Genomic DNA, 9,748 nt, shown 5'->3' with positions numbered 1-9,748 from the left:
GCGGTGGTACCTACCCGCGCGGACTCACAAGAGGTCCTACCACCAGTAAACGTCCGATGGAAGTTCGCGTCCATCGACCGATGCGTGCAGAGATTCACGCTAAAACAAGCGCAAAGATGGTCTTTGCGATGTGGAGTCAACACGGCTACGCTTGCGGAGCTGTTTCCAGGCCCACCGCAGTTTCTTCCGAATCTTATCAGGTTGGGCGGCGGCTCTAGCCACTGACCATGGTGACGAGTCGAGCACCCCGAAACGCCTCACAATGAGGTCCGGAATGGTCGCTCGCACCGATGGGATCGCCAAGCCGCCTTCCTGAACTGCGGCGTGATATGTATTGTATACGTATGATTACGGTACGCCTTGGGAACATCCGCCGGTAGCCTAAGCCACTGACCGACTGCTTTCCGGATTTGGACGTCGAGCATTCTCAATCTATCATCCGAGATATTACCAAGCACGAAATCGTGCTGGAATCTCGGAATCAAGTTAGCTCTTAAAATCTCCAACTTCTGTTAGGGTTTGAGAGGTGCCCTTGTCACGTCATTCAAAGCATTACTGATGCTATGCTCTAACGTCACGCATCCAGAGGGCTCAAAGTCAACACCAGTATATCGCCTCCGCTCGACACAACTCACCTGCCTGAGCGGCTTATCTCCAATGTTGAAGGTTCGCTTAGTCAGGTAATAGTGCTTCTTACGGTGGCCATCTAGTATCATTGACAGGACCGCGCTTTTCCTGCTGTTCAGGCGAAGGCCCATCTGCCAACCAACACAGTCCACAGCAGAGATGGACTTCTGCATCCCTACCTTTGACCCCGCAAGCAGGACTAGGTCGTCAGCATAAGCCAAAGCGGACACAAGTTCCATCTCCAACCTATACCCGACCCTCTCCGGCAGGGAAGCTAGGATGAGGTCCATCACCACGTTGAACAGTATTGGCGACAGAGGGTCCCCTTGACGAACCCCTCGTCCCACTTTCACAGGGTTGCTCATCACATTATTAACGGCTAAGGTGGTGGACGCCGTATCGTACAGATGAGCAATATAGCCGCAGAACTGTTCGGGCATGCCCCTCGACCTTAGCAATCCCACAAGTGCTTCGTGAGACACAGTGTCGAATGCCTTGACGAAGTCTAGCACCGCCACGTGACATTCCCGCAGCTTCCTCCTGCTATCCCCAAGCACTGCGTCCAGTACTGCGGAATTTTCCAAAGTACCGTCGGCGCAGATAAATCCACGCTGTCGTGCATTAGGGGGGCAGCAAGCCAACAACCTCTGGGCCAAGATGGAGTGAAAGTGTCTCAGAGGTATAGACGCGATCGAAATCGGTCGATATTCCCCCAGTCCACCTGGTCTCTCCACCTTAGGCACAAAGACGATTCGGTACTGCCGTAGAATTTCAGGTATTTCGCCTTGTGCCATCCAAGCATTGAACATTTCCGTCTTCAGGTGCACAGGAACTGCACGCCACTGACCCTGACGTATACCATACGGGCCCGGTGAAGTCCGCCAGTCAAAGCGGGAAGCCTTGATCTCTTCCACTGAGATCGCGCCAAAAAGGTCTCCACCAGAGCACTGACCCCGCTCAGCGAGGGACCTGGCCTCGGTGCGAGCGAGGAGGTCGACTTCCTCGCCATGCCACCACCGCTTCACCATCACCGAAGCGGCATCCATATTAGTCTCAACAGGGCTACGCTGGTGGACATCCAAGCCCCTGTTGGTCGAGAAGGAACGACCACAAAACTGGCAGGTCCAACAAGGCGCATCCTGACCCACAGGATCTGCGCCGGCGGAACCCCGCACAGCCGGGTCATCACCCGTCCTCTCTGGCTCCAGCGGGAGGCCAGAGGCTTCAGGTTTATTTCTTTATTTAAACTTTTTTGCAACAGGTTTAACCCACCGCGGTCGGGCTGCAAACCCGACCACAGGGCTCGCTCGCGGGATTTCGCCAGGCCCCACCCGAAGGAACCCGCTAGGCTTAACAGTCCTCACGGACCGTCCATCGGAGCTGCTATGAAACATAGCCATCCGGTTAACATTGCCCCTAAAAGAGACAGCAGAAGACGCCGCGGCCTATGATCCATCCGTAGTCGGTCAGATGTCGCCCGATGCCGCTCGGGTTCTTTTCGAACTCCTTGAGAGTTCGGAGAGAAGACGAGCGTGCAGGGCGGTGAAACGATTTTAACGGTGATCTGGCTGCTAGTGCCCATAGATCGAAAAGCAAAAGCGCAGAGCAGAGTACACACGTGTGCAGGAGCTGTACAAGAAGTATCGCAGCAGAGCAGCAGCTGAGGTGATTGATGGTGCGTGTAGGGGTGTCGAACACTCACTTGAGATGGAAGCCTACTGGCAACCTATCCTCGAGAGGGTGTCCGACGCACCTGGGCCTACACCGGAAGCTCTTCACGCCTTATGGCGTGCGGAGCACCACGGGGGCAACTGCGACTACACCCAACTGTGGAAGCCGATCTCAGTGGAAGAGATCAAGGCTTCCCGCTTTGGCTGGCGGCCTTCACCGGACCCGTATGGTATACGTCAGGGTCAGTGGCGTGCAGTTCCTGTGCACCTGAAGGCGGAAATGTTCAATGCTTGGATGGCACAAGGCGAAATACTTGAAATTCTACGGCAGTGCCGAATCGTCTTTGTGCCTAAGGTGGAGAGACCAGGTGGACCGGGGGAATATTGACCGATTTCGATCGCGTCTATACCCCTGACCCCTGAGACACTTTCACTCCATCTTGGCACAGAGGTTGTCGGCTTGTTGCCGCCCTGATGCACGACAGCGTGGATTCCGCAGTACTGATGCGGTGCTTGGGGATAGCAGGAGGAAGCTGCGGGAATGTCATGTGGTGGCGCTAGACTTCGCCAACGCGTTCGACACTGTCTCACGAGGCACTTGTCGGATTGCTAAGGTCGAGCGGCATGCCCGGACAATTCTGCAGCTATCTTGCTCATCTGCACGATACGGCGTCCACCATCTTAGCCGTAAATAATGTGATGAGCAGCCCTGTAAAAATGGGACGAGGGGTTCGTCAAGGTGACCCTCTGTCGCCAATACCTTTCAACGTGGTGATGGACGTTATCCTAGCCTCCCTCCCTGCTGGAGAGGGTCGGGTATAGGTTGGAGATGGAACTCGTGTCCGCTCTGGCTTATGCTGATGACCTAGTCCTGCTTGCAGGGTCAAAGGTGGGGATGCAGGAGTCCATCTCTGCTGTGCAATGATACCGGATGGCCACCGTAAGAAGCACTATTACCTGACTAAGCGAACCTTCAACATTGGAGGTAAGCCGATCAGGCAGGTGAGTTGTGTTGAGCGGTGGCGGTATCTTGGTGTTGACTTTGAGGCCTCTGGATGCGTGACGTTAGAGCATAATATCAGTAGTGCCTGAATAACATCACAAGGGCACCTCTCAAGCCCCAACAGAAGTTGGAGATCTTGAGAGCTCACCTGATCCCGAGATTCCAACACGGTTTCGTGCTTGCAAATATCTCGGATGACAGGTTGAAAATGCTCGACGTCCAAATCCAATTACTGGTGGTAGCACCTCTTGTGAGTCCGCGCGGGTAGGTACCACTACCCCGCCTATTTCTGCCGTGAAGCAGTAATGCGTTCCGGTTTGAAGGGTGGGGCAGCCGTTGTAACTAACTTGAGACCTTAGAACTTATATCTCAAGGTGGGTGGCGCATTTACGTTGTGGATGTCTATGGGCTCCAGTAACCACTTAACACCAGGTGGGCTGTGAGCTCGTCCACCCATCTAAGCAATAAAAAAAATATCCGGAAAGCAGTCAGACAGTGGCTTAGGCTACCGGCGGATGTTCCCAAGGCATACTTTCACGCCGCAGTTCAGGACGGCGGCTTGGCGATCCCATCGGTGCGAGCGATCATTCCGGACCTCATTGTGAGGCGTTTCGGGGGGCTCGACTCGTCACCATAGTCAGCGGCTAGAACCGCCGCTAAATCTGATAAGATTTGAAAGAAACTGCGGTGGGCCTGGAAACAGCTCCGCAAGTTTAGCCGTGATGACTCCACGTCGCAAAGACCATCTGTGCGCTTGTTTTGGCGTGAATCTCTGCATGCGTCGGTGGATGGACGCGAACTTCGCGCGTCGACACGTACTTCTGCCTCCACAAAGTAAATAAGGAAGCGGTGCGCGCAGATAACCGGCCGGGACTTCGTGCTGTTCGTGTACACGCACTTCAATGCCCTCCCATCCCGCATTCGCGGATAGAGAGGGCGTAGAGGTGGAGGTGAGTCCGCGTTGATCTGCCGTGCTGGTTGCAAGGTCAGGGAGACGACGGCTCACATCCTACAGCAGTGTCACAGAACACACGGCGGCCGGATTCTATGGCATAACAAGATTGTTTCTTTCGTGGCGAAAGCTATGGAAGAGAACAAGTGGACGGTTGAGCTGGAGCCTAGGCTACGAAGATCGGTTGGCCTCTGTAAGCCTGATATTGTCACCTCCAGGGATGGTGTCGGAGTGATCGTGGACGTGCTGGTGGTCTCGGGCCAGCAATCGCTTGACGAGCTCCACCTTGAGAAACGTAATAAATACGGGAATCACGGGGAGCTGGTTGAGTTGGTCGCTGGTAGACTAGGACTTCTGAAAGCTGAGTGCGTGCGAGCCACTTCGTGCACGGTATTCTGGAGGGGAGTATGGAGCCTGGCTTCACTTAAGGAGTTGAGGACCATAATCGGGCTTCGGGAACCAACATTGCTAATCGTTCCAGTACTGGCGTTGAGGGGATCGCATACGAACTGGACCAGGTTCAATCAGATGACGTTCGTCATGGGGGGCGACGTCGGTTGAGCTCCGCACAGTAAACCAGCGGTAAGGGTGTAGATCAGGCCCGTCTGTTTCTCCCCCGGAGCTCGCTCCCTTAACTTCCCTTATATTTAACATCTGAAACAGACATTAAACATCTACTGATCAAATTTCGCCGGAGTACGGTCTTGATTGGGAGAGTGGGAATCTTGTGGGGGTCTTCCGATCCGATCCATGATACGTGGCGTCACTAAAGACGATGGCATAATGACCGGATTGCTTTCTAACCGATACTCTAGTTTATGAAACCGGGCTAGCGCAATGGACCGCGACTCGCCGAGAGACGGTGCGTCGGGCTTAAACGGGAGGGCGACCACGTATCGCCCGTCTGCATTACGAGTGTGCGTCTTTTGAAAAAACGATTCACACAACTCCTCATCTGGAGTGTAACTCCGTTTCTCTGGTATTGATTCCAACTCCCAAAATCTCTGATGGTTGTCGTTGTCAAACGAACTAAAACACACTTGGAATGAAGTTGGAACAGAAGAATCAAAATCTAATTTGCCTAAAAGTAAATAACCGAACACACTATTCATAGCGATCGGCGTGCCCGGCGGGCCTACGATAGTGTTGCCTAGTAACACGTGGGATAGTATATCCGCTCCTAGTAACATTTCAACAGGCTGGGCCTGTCCGTATGAAAGTCCGGATCAGCTAATTCCAGATTTTTGGCATTTTTGGCACCAATTCGGCCAAATTAACGCATTTACCGGAATGACAGGTTGTTTTTGACCTTTAGGCGCAATGGAACACGAAACTAAGCCTTTTGGATGCACGGGTCCAGTGTCACCAATACCGAAAACCGACACGTTGCTATGCCGACGCGCTAGACCAAGCGCTGCATACAAGCTTCGGTAATAAATTATGCTTGGCTCCCCGTTTCTACCATGCATCTAACAGTGGAAATCTTCATATTATTACCTATGACAACATCCACTAGTGCCGTCGATAACAATACTGTTCCAGTGCGAGCGAGAGGAAAGTTATATGCGCAATTTCCGTGTACCGCGATCGGAATCGGCTTCTCCTGCATAGGAGTGAGCGGTACAACAATAAGTTGCTTGGTTTTGCTTGCAACCGATAGCGCTTGAGCCGGTTGATTCGTAAAATGTAATAAACTATGATGTTGTTTATGACACGCTCTACCATAGAGTAAGTATTGTAACTGGAGTGCTTACTTTGTTTAACATAAAAACTAAAAATATACTTTATATCTGTGATTTAAAGCTTATTTTTAAATATCAAAAGATCTAAGGAAAAACGGTCTGAAAAGAGAATGATTATAAAGTGGTGGTGTCCCTCTCGCACATATTACAAACAAAAAGCAGTACTGCTAGCTTAGTGGATTTTCCACAAAATCTTGTATATTGGACCCCTGTCTTAGTTATCAAAAATGGCTTTTAGTGGTTAGTGGATTTTCTAGTAGGTTGGGAGTTGTTGAAAATTATCGAAAAGATTAAAATCAATCCAATTTTGATTCCGATACATAATTGTTATTTGTTTAGTTTTACAGGATTTCCAACTTTTTATGACAATAATATATTATTATCTAAATACATATTATTTTAACGGCTATCTTATGAATACGATGTGACTTAGGCTTAACCAGAAAATGCTGCGACAATTTAGAATTTCCATCAACGTCAAAAATGAAATAGGTTCAAAAGAAACATACATAAGTAAAATAAATGTGTGCGTGTACTAGTGTACACACGTAAGAAGTGAAACTTGTTTATGGCCTTATTTTTCGAAAAATGATCTACATGCAACTTTCTAGAAATTGGTTAAATAAAGTTAAATTAGATAAAGTTTAAACAAAAGGATTTTATTATCATAGACATGAATACAAAAAAGTTAAATTAGATAAAGTTTAAACAAAAGGATTTTATTGAAGTGAAACTTCCTTATCGGCGTTGGAAAAAAATTTACCGTCACATTTTTCGGTTACGCGTCACTTTTTTCCGTTACGCGCCATCTGTTTTGTATTCATGTCTATGATAATAAAATCCTTTTGTTTAAACTTTATCTAATTTAACTTTTTTTTGTATTCATGTCTATGATAATAAAATCCTTTTGTTTAAACTTTATCTAATTTAACTTTATTTAACCAATTTCTAGAAAGTTGCATGTAGATCATTTTTCGAAAAATAAGGCCATAAACAAGTTTCACTTCTTACGTGTGTACACTAGTACACGCACACATTTTTTATCATAGACATGAATACAAAACAGATGGCGCGTAACGGAAAAAAGTGACGCGTAACCGAAAAATGTGACGGTAAATTTTTTTCCAACGCCGATAAGGAAGTTTCACTTCAAAAAAAATGTGTGCGTGTACTAGTGTACACACGTAAGAAGTGAAACTTGTTTATGGCCTTATTTTTCGAAAAATGATCTACATGCAACTTTCTAGAAATTGGTTAAATAAAGTTAAATTAGATAAAGTTTAAACAAAAGGATTTTATTATCATAGACATGAATACAAAAATGTGTGCGTGTACTAGTGTACACACGTAAGAAGTGAAACTTATTTATGGCCTTATTTTTCGAAAAATGATCTACATGCAACTTTCTAGAAATTGGTTAAATAAAGTTAAATTAGATAAAGTTTAAACAAAAGGATTTTATTATCATAGACATGAATACAAAAAAGTTAAATTAGATAAAGTTTAAACAAAAGGATTTTATTATCATAGACATGAATACAAAACAGATGGCGCGTAACGGAAAAATGTGACGCGTAACCGAAAAATGTGACGGTAAATTTTTTTCCAACGCCGATAAGGAAGTTTCACTTCAAAAAAGTTAAATTAGATAAAGTTTAAACAAAAGGATTTTATTATCATAGACATGAATACAAAACAGATGGCGCGTAACGGAAAAAAGTGACGCGTAACCGAAAAATGTGACGGTAAATTTTTTTCCAACGCCGATAAGGAAGTTTCACTTCAAAAAGTGTGCGTGTACTAGTGTACACACGTAAGAAGTGAAACTTGTTTATGGCCTTATTTTTCGAAAAATGATCTACATGCAACTTTCTAGAAATTGGTTAAATAAAGTTAAATTAGATAAAGTTTAAACAAAAGGATTTTATTATCATAGACATGAATACAAAAAAGTTAAATTAGATAAAGTTTAAACAAAAGGATTTTATTATCATAGACATGAATACAAAAAAGATGGCGCGTAACGGAAAAATGTGACGCGTAACCGAAAAATGTGACGGTAAATTTTTTTCCAACGCCGATAAGGAAGTTTCACTTCAAAAAAAATGTGTGCGTGTACTAGTGTACACACGTAAGAAGTGAAACTTGTTTATGGCCTTATTTTTCGAAAAATGATCTACATGCAACTTTCTAGAAATTGGTTAAATAAAGTTAAATTAGATAAAGTTTAAACAAAAGGATTTTATTATCATAGACATGAATACAAAAAAGTTAAATTAGATAAAGTTTAAACAAAAGGATTTTATTATCATAGACATGAATACAAAACAGATGGCGCGTAACGGAAAAAAGTGACGCGTAACCGAAAAATGTGACGGTAAATTTTTTTCCAACGCCGATAAGGAAGTTTCACTTCAAAAATGTGTGCGTGTACTAGTGTACACACGTAAGAAGTGAAACTTGTTTATGGCCTTATTTTTCGAAAAATGATCTACATGCAACTTTCTAGAAATTGGTTAAATAAAGTTAAATTAGATAAAGTTTAAACAAAAGGATTTTATTATCATAGACATGAATACAAAAAAGTTAAATTAGATAAAGTTTAAACAAAAGGATTTTATTATCATAGACATGAATACAAAACAGATGGCGCGTAACGGAAAAAAGTGACGCGTAACCGAAAAATGTGACGGTAAATTTTTTTCCAACGCCGATAAGGAAGTTTCACTTCAAAAATGATGGTGAAATGATTTTTCTGATGATGACAATTTATTAAAACTAGAGGTCCCGCAGTAGTCGAAATTCGACTATAATTAATTGGAATTGTAAGTTTGTACACTATTATGATTGTATTTTATACTTCTACTAGCTGACCCGGCAAACGTTATGTTGCCTTAAATAATATTTCTAGGGAAATTCTAGTGTAGAAAAATTCAACCACATAATACCTCATTATAACAAAAAAAAAAACCAAAAAATGTAAATAAAAAAATAAATTTTGGGGTGGACAACCATTATCACTTAGGGGTATGAAAAATAGATAGTACCTAACCGATTCTCAGATCTACTGAACATACTATTGATATACAAATAAAACCAAAAAAACATGGCTGGCAAGCTACGATTGATACACAAATAAAACCAAAAAAAAATGGCTGAAAAATGTATAGTGAGTAAGACAGGACACAGGCTTCGTCCTCATCCCTACTACGTGATGTTTGCTGGATGAGTGGTGACACCTGGCGGGGATAACTGATCGATGAATAGTTGATAAGTAGTCGATCGGCGAGAGCGGGAGATCAAATTGAATTTAAAAAAAAAACATAATTAAAGGAACTTGAAATTATATTAGAATCGAATTAATTAAAATTTATCGCACTACAATTATAATATTTGATTGCCATCTTGCAATCTTATTGCAGATCTGTGCATAGAATAAAAAAAATAAAAATCGGGATGGAAAAATAGGGGTTGATCGTATAAGAGTGAAAATTGAGAGTAATATGATTTTTTTTTATTTTAAGTCATGACAAAATAAAATAAAAAAACTTGCCAAAAAAATCAAAGTTTATAATTAACAAATAAAAAATTGGGGTTGATCATAGAGGGATGAAAAATTGAAAGTGACATCAGATTTTTTATTTTAATTCATTACTAAATAAAAATAAAAATGAAAATCTTGCCAAAAAAATTAAAGTTTATAATTAACAAATAAAAAATAGGGGTTGATCGTAGAGGGGTGAAAAATTCAGAG

General features: G+C 44.0%; 1 long non-coding RNA gene across 1 annotated transcript; it reads left to right on the top strand.

The window, feature by feature from the left end:
- The first annotated feature begins 5,770 nt into the window (after window positions 1-5,770).
- Window positions 5,771-9,101, top strand: LOC134199660 (uncharacterized). Its single transcript, XR_009974236.1, has 2 exons — window positions 5,771-7,632; window positions 8,008-9,101. It is a non-coding gene; the product is annotated as an uncharacterized LOC134199660 (long non-coding RNA).
- The last annotated feature ends 647 nt before the right edge of the window (window positions 9,102-9,748 follow it).

This window comes from Bombyx mori, chromosome 11 (assembly GCF_030269925.1).
Source record: "Bombyx mori chromosome 11, ASM3026992v2".
NCBI classification, from domain to species: domain Eukaryota; kingdom Metazoa; phylum Arthropoda; class Insecta; order Lepidoptera; family Bombycidae; genus Bombyx; species Bombyx mori.
The sequence above is the reverse complement of the archived record's forward strand: the minus strand, read 5'-3'. Positions and strand labels throughout refer to the sequence as shown.